Source organism: Polypterus senegalus, chromosome 4 (genome assembly GCF_016835505.1).
Source record: "Polypterus senegalus isolate Bchr_013 chromosome 4, ASM1683550v1, whole genome shotgun sequence".
NCBI classification, from domain to species: Eukaryota; Metazoa; Chordata; class Cladistia; order Polypteriformes; family Polypteridae; genus Polypterus; species Polypterus senegalus.
The window spans coordinates 23682170-23690312 of record NC_053157.1 but is presented as its reverse complement, the minus strand read 5'-3'; positions in this window follow the sequence as shown (position 1 = coordinate 23690312).

The following is an 8143-nucleotide window of genomic DNA, read 5'->3' as shown; positions in this document are numbered from 1 at the left end:
CCGCAACTCCGTCCTCAGGGAGTTCCGCCGGGGACCGAGTTATGGTGCTCGCCCGACCTCCCACTCGAAGCTGCTGCTCACTGGCAAGGGCCTTACGAGGTTAAGGAGAGAAAGGACTCGTCGACTATTTGGTGAAACAGCCCAATCGTCGACCGAAAGTGAGAGGATCTATCATGTCAACCTATTAAAGCCCTGGAGAGATAGAGAGGAGCCCCCCAGCTCCCATAGGTCACTCTCCCTTTTCGCAAGCACAACTGCCCTTAACCTCGGCGAAGAGCTGACCCCAAGCAGCGGCAGGAGTTAGCCCAAACACTCCGAGCCATCCCGAGGTAGTGAGCGAGTCACCCGGCGGACGCGCTGATTGCCCACGATATAGTCACGGAGCCCGGGGTAATCGTCCGGGAGAGGCCCTACCGACTCCCGGAGGCAAAACGCGCAGAGGTCGAACTGGAGGTGAAACGTATGTTGGACATGGACATAATTGAAGAGAGCCATAGTCCCTGGTCCAGCCCTATTGTCCTCGTCTCCAAGCCAGACGGCTCCTGGAGGTTCTGTAATGACTTTAGACGTCTGAATCAGATCTCCAAGTTCGATGCCTACCCCATGCCCCGCATTGACGACCTCCTTGAGCGGCTGGGTACGGCTCGGTATCTGACTACCCTTGACATGACAAAGGGTATTGGCAAATTCCTTTAACGGCATCCGCAAAGGAGAAAACGGCCTTTAGCACCCCTAGCGGGCACTGGCAGTACAAGGTCCTCCCATTTGGGCTGCACGGGGCCCCGGCGACCTTCCAACGTCTGGTAGATAGAGTGCTGAAGCCCCACCAGTCCTATAGTGCCGCCTACCTGGATGACGTTGTCATCTATTCCGGCACCTGGGAGGAGCATCTACTGCAGGTCGCAGCTGTCCTCCGAACACTGGCTAAAGCCGGCCTCCGCATAAACCCCGGAAGTGTTTTTGGATTAAAGGAGGCCAAATATTTAGGCTACCTCGTGGGACAAGGACAGGTGCGCCACAGAGCTCCAAAGTTAAAGACATCTTAGAATGGCCCGTCCGTACCAAGAAACAGGTGCAGGCTTTCTTGGGGCTTGCGGTTACTACCGCCGGTTTGTTCCCGTTTCTCAAAGAGCAGCACCCTTGACTGACCTGACAAAAGGGCGCTCCCTATACGTGGTGTGGACCGACAAAGCAGAACAGCGTTCAGTGACCTAAAGAAGGCCCTAACGTCGGCACCTGTGTTACGGACGCCCGATTTTGGGCTCCCGTTTATTCTCCAGACCGACGCTTCGGACACAGGCCTGGGTGCCGTGCTGAGCCAAAGCGTCGATGGTGTCGAACACCCTGTGATGTACCTTAGCCGGAAACTGATGGACCGGGAGACCCGCACGCGGCAGTGGAGAGGGAGGCCTTGGCCATTAAGTGGGCAGTGACCCACCTCCGTTACTACCTGCTGGGTCGCGAATTCGCTCTGGTGACTGATCACGCTGCACTTCAGTGGATGTCCCTACACAAAGAGTCGAATCCGCGGGTCACCAGGTGGTTCCTGGACTTACAGCCGTATAAGTTCACTGTCACTTATCGGCGGGCACCCTTCAGGCCAATGCCGATGCCCTCTCGTATTCACGACCTCTCGGTTAGGTCCGCCCGACCTGACGGTCCTGGGCTAAGGGGGATCGTGTCACGCGCGCGAGTAGGAGGCGCGGATTGATTCGATAGCACCTGGGAAACCATTCGCCGCCAGGGAATGGCGGGGGATTAACTTTCTCCCTCTGCTTCCTCATAGAAAGAAAGACCTTCCTGCACCATAGGCCTGGATTGACCGCAGTGCGATACTTCCGCCCTTCCTCCGCCATCTTGCCCTGACGTCATCCTTCCCATCCTCCCTTGCGGTCCTTCCCGCATCCCTCCACTTCCGGCTCCTCCCCAATAAAATGGCCGCGACGCCCGGAGTCGGCGTCGCGTTATGAACTGTTTTGTTTATTTCAAAGACCTGTTTTCTTTTTCTGTACAATATACGGGGCCGGAAACCCCAACCCTTATTGCTGTCTCCTCGGTCCTTCACAATATATATATATATATATAGAGAGAGAGGTGGGCAAAAGTGGGTTTACAGTTGTATGTGAGCCTGGCAATTTGAGCACTTACAGTACGTGATTGTAGTTAAGTGCACTGTGCCATTGTGACATTATTTTGCCTTAATAAAGTTAATAAAGCTATTTTAATAATCATAACCTGTATGTCTTTTTTCATACAAACAACTGAACCTGCTATTGATATACATTACTGGTCAAAGTCTTTAGAACATCTCAGTCTTTCCTTCAAAGTTAATCAGCTGAATTGCACTGAAAGACCTAAAAAGGTTTGAAGATAACCAGTAAACTGCCAGAGGATTACATTTAAAGTTTATGTTAGAAAACGAAAAAGCAGCAAGCAAACGAAACGCAACGGCTGATGCTGCAACAGGCAAATGAAAGGCTGCGACAAGAAATGCAAGTGGAAATTCGACAGGTGCTGGGCAAAATTGAAACGCTTACTGATCAATTGGAGGATTTAAAGGAGACATTCACGACTAGGATTGAATTAGCCGAAAATTTAGCCACCAGTGCTGAAGAAAAAGCAGAAAATGTCAGCTCCGAATGCAAAAAACTCGGAGAAAGACTGGCTGCTTTGGAAGATGGAAGTAGAAGGTACAACGTCAGAATTGAAGTTCTGCCTGAGAATCGAGAAAGTTCAAACCCGGTGAAATTCGCTGCTGAACTTTTTTTAAAATAATCAGGGACGACTTTAAAGCAGAATCTGAGATAGCAGCAACTTACCACGTACGCGGATCAAACACCGTTAGACCCAGACCAAGGTCTTTTATAGTTCGTTTTGAACGATTATCATTTAAGCTAGAGGTAATGGCACTCCTCAGAAACAAGGAAGATATTACATTTGAAAATAACCACATTCGTATCTTTCCTGACTTCTCTCCAGCAACAGCTACTAAACGCGCTGCCTTCTACAACATCAAACAGCGATTACGGCAAGCCAGCGTCAAATACAGCCTCTTGTATCCGGCAAAACTGAAAGTGGAATGGCAGGGTCAATTCTATGTCTTCGCTAGCAAGGAAGATGCAGAAAAGGGATTAAGAAAGCTGATCCCGGGACAATTCTGATACATAATAGTGAGTCATGGCGGTTAATAATCTACTGTCTGATCAACTCGTTTTAAAATAAGGGTTTTTATCAGCACATATTCTCATTTGTTCTCATTATTACTTAGTATTACTAGGGCGCTATCTGTTTATGTTTTATTGTGCTTAATTACTTTTTCTTTCCTTTTTTTTTTTTCTTTTTCTAATTACTTCATCTCTACCCTAAACAAGACTGTTCAATATCATACCCTTGGTTTATTGTTATTGCTATTACTGCATTAAGACTTGTTATGCTTATTTTGGACATATCTTTAACACCATCACCGGTGTTTTTTTTTTTCTTCTTTTCTTTTTTTAAAGACTATATTGGTAACAGATATCTCTATCTTTTAACCCTAAAGCGCCTCTGCATTGGGGCTTGTTTTGCTTTGGACGTACTCTGTCTCTGGGTATGTCAGAGGACTGGGACTATGTGAAGTGGGTTTTAGCCACACTTGGGGAGGCAAAAAGGGAGGGTGGGGGGTTAAGGGGGGAAGAGAAAGAGAGCAGGCTTGATCTATACCTAATCTATCCTATTAATCTTTATAATTATAACTACCAACGTAATAATAAGCTGCATGGCAACAACTCTAGGGGAAATAGGAAATTAAGGCCAAAGCTGTCTCACTTTCAGTTAAGACTATAAAATGACATCAAAAACTCAGAATCAGTGTCTCCATGATGGGACAGTTAACTCGTAAGCTGGAATGTTAAAGGCCTGAATCACGAATTAAAGAGAAAGAAAGTACTCTCTCACCTAACAGGTCTAAATGCTAAAATAGTATTTTTACAGGAAACCCACTTACTAAGCAAGGATCAGTTCCCGCTGCAAAAGACTGGACTGGCCAAATGTTCCATTCTAGTTTTACAAAGAAAACTAGAGGTGGGAATTCTCATACATAGAACAGTACCATTTGTAGCATCAGATGTAGTATTGGATCCTGAAGGGAGATATGTAATGGTCATGGGAGACTTATCTAACTGTAAAATGATTTTGATAAATGTTTATGCACCTAATGTTGATGATAAGGAATTTATACAAAATTTATTTGCATCCATTCCCAATCTGAACACTCATAAAGTTATAATGGCTGGGGACTTTAATTGTGTTCTAAATCCACTTTTAGATAGGACTTCCTCCACAGGGGGAACGGCATCTAACACCGCAAAGATAATTACAAAGTTTATAACTGATCACAACTTATCAGATCCCTGGAGGTTTTTAAACCCAAATTCAAGAACATATTCTTTCTACTCACCAGTACATCATTGCTACTCAAGGATTGATTACTTCTTTATAAACAATAACTTCTTGCCTAAGATTAAATCTTGCAAATACGATGCTATTGTTATTTCTGACCATGCACCTATGATCTTGGAGCTAAAATTGCTAAGCCCCATACACTTACCCCGCGAGAATTGTACTGAATTTATATCCAAACAAATCAAATTCTTTCTAGAGACAAATACATCCCTGAGATCTCTGCAGGAATACTCTGGGAAACTCTTAAGGCCTTCTTAAGAGGACAGATTATCTCATATCTTTCCCACAGAAATAAATCCGAAGCCAAGAAAGTAGCAGAGATAAAAAGCGAAATTACTAAAATAGATGAAGAACATGCCAGACTACCAAGCGAGACTCTACATAGGAGGAGGCAGGCTCTACATTCAGAATTAAACCTCTTGACAACTAAAGAAACTGAACAACTAATTTACAAATCCAGACATCATTATTATGAACATGGAGAGAAAGCTAATAAGCTTTTAGCTCAACAAATTCACAAGCAAGAAGTGCAAGCGCAATCTCGGTAATCACAACACTAACGGAGATAAAATCATCGAACACAAAAATATAATGCACACTTTCAGAGACTACTATAAATCCCTATATACTACTGAGTTTAAAGAAGACAATACACAATCTAATGCATTTCTGGATACATTACAGATACCACAAATAGACGCTTTTAGTGTGGAGGAACTTGATAAACCTCTGCATTATCAGAATTACTAGATGCTATAAAGTCACTCCAAGGTGGAAAAGCAGCAGGCCCTGATGGCTACCCTGCAGAATTTTACAAGAAATTCTCCGCTCAGCTAGCTCCCTCCTATTAGCAACATTTACAGAAGCCAGAGATAACCAATCTCTTCCACAAACCTTTCGCCAAGCACTAATCACTGTTTTCCAAAACAAAATAAGGACTTATTACAATGTGCATCATACAGACCAATTTCACTTCTGAATAACGACGTTAAAATACTCTCTAAAATCATAGCTAGAAGGATGGAGAAAGTGCTCCCTCGTAATATCACAAGACCAAACTGGATTTATTAGGGGCCGCACTTATCTTCAAATCTTCGACGCCTGTTTAATGTAATATACTCACCAACTAAATCAAACACCCCAGAAATATTATTATCATTGGATGCAGAAAAAGCATTCGACATGATTGAATGGAAATACCTTTTACTACATTGGAGAAGTTTGGGTTTGGCCCAACATTTGTGCATGGATTAAATTACTGTATACTAACCCAGAAGCTTCAGTTTGCATCAATAACATTTGCTCAGACTACTTTAAACTAGAACGTGGCACTAGACAAGGATGCCCTTGTCACCGCTGCTGTTTGCATTGCCATTGAACCACTGGCAATACATTGTCGAAATACTGATCAGATAAAGGGGATTAGCAGAGAAGGACTGGAACAGAAAATCTCATTATATGCAGATGACATGGTACTGTATATATCGGACCCAGAAAATTCTGTGCCTGCAGTCTTAGCAGCACTCACAGAATTTCAAAAGCTCTCTGGTCTCAGAATTAATCTGAATAAAAGTGTACTCTTTCCAGTGAATTCTCAAGCATATAATATTAGATTAGACACCCTACCTTTTATCATTGCAGAACAGTTTAAATACCTAGGGGTAAACATCACAAGTAAACATAAAGCTCTTTATCAACAAAATTTGGTCGTCTGCATGGAAAAAATTAAACAAGACTTGCAAAGATGGTCAACCCTTCATCTCACACTAGCTGGAAGAATTAACACTGTTAAGATGAATATTCTTCCTAAGCTCCTTTTTTTATTTCAAAACATCCCAATATACATTAATAAATCATTCTTTAAGCAATTAGATTCAACAATAACCTCATTTATTTGGAATTCAAAACATCCACGCATCAAAAGAGCGACCCTACAAAGACAAAAGGCAGAAGGCGGCATGGCTCTACCTAACTTCCAGTTTTATTACTGGGCAGCAAATATACAGGTGATAAGAACCTGGACACAAATAGAAGAACATACACAGGCTTGGACCACAATAGAAGTAAAATCCTGCAGTACTTCTTTGTATTCCTTGCTCTGTGCTCCAATAAACACACGTTATCGGCAATACACTAATAACCCAATTGTGCTCCACTCACTTAGAATCTGGAACCAATGTAGAAAGCATTTTAAGACGGAGAAGCTTCTTTCTGTGGCACCTCTGCAAGAGAACCACCTCTTTCAACCTTCACAAACATATGCAGTTTTAATATCTGGAAAAATTTGGAATTAACTTGCTTAGAGATCTTTATATAGACAACGTCTTTGCATCCTATGAACAATTACATTCCAAATTTAACATTCCAGCTACACATTTCTTTCACTATCTTCAAATCAGGAACTTTGTTAAACAGAACCTTCCAGATTTTCCTCATCTTGCACCCTCATCCATGCTGGAAAAATATTGCTCAATCTCAAGGACTTAGACTCCATCTCTACAATATATAAAATCATTTTACAATCCCTCCCTTTCAAAGATCCAAGAGGACACTGGGAAAAGGATCTCTCAATTAATATATCAGAAAGGAGTGGAAAGTAGCAATGCAGAGAATTCACTCAAGCTCCATATGCGCAAAGCATACAATTATACAACTCAAAATTATATATCGAACACATCTGTCTCGACTAAAACTCTCAAAATGTTTCCAGGACATGATCCAACCTGTGAACGCTGCAAATTAGCTCCAGCCTCACTAGGTCACATGTTCTGGGCCTGCACCAAATTAACATTATTCTGGACAAAAATTTTAATTACCTTCAGACAGCCTTGGACTCACAATCCCTCCTAACCCATTAACAGCTGTGTTTGGGGTTCTTCCAGAGGGGCTTAAAGTGGAGAAAGACAAACAAATCGTGATTGCATTCACTACACTGTTGGCACACAGACTTATTCTGATAAACTGGAAGAACCCAAACTCTCCTATTTTAAATCAGTGGGAAACTGATGTGTTATATTATTTGAAATTGGAAAAATCAAATACTCAGTTAGAGGATCGTACAGACTTTTTCAAAACATGGCAGGATCTAATCAGTAATATTTTAAAATAAGTTAATAAAGCACAGAGAATTTATTAATTTAGGTATGTTTAAAAGCCTTAAATTTTATGCCGTTTGGCTTGCTCTCTCTCTCAAGGGTGGGGATCGATCTGTTCTTAACTCTATTTTTCTTTTTGTAAAACTTGATTGCTTTGTATGGAGTGAAATAAAATTAATAAAAATAATAATAAAAAAAAAAAAGAAAACGAAAAAAAAAGTAAATATCAGACTATTGCAAATGTGCCTTCTTCAGGGAACAACTAACATGTTACAACCTGCAGGTGATAAAGTAAATTTCAAGCAAGCAATTTGCACAGGTGTACCAACTTCTGTTGAATACTTTAAAACTCACAGTCTGTCTGCCTTAAAGCAGAATTGGGACAGACTGTGTTACGACACCCACTGAAATACAACTTGGATGATATTACACTGTAGAAAGTTGTAAATTCCAAAGATAATGGCAAGAAAATGGCAATTAACAAATTAAATGATAAAGTGCATTATTACCTTTAGAAGTGTAGGCCTTTCATTTAAAGAAATTGCAAAAAAAAAATCTAAGTGTCAGTGACTATACTGTAGTGGTGTCCTTCACAATCCGAAGAC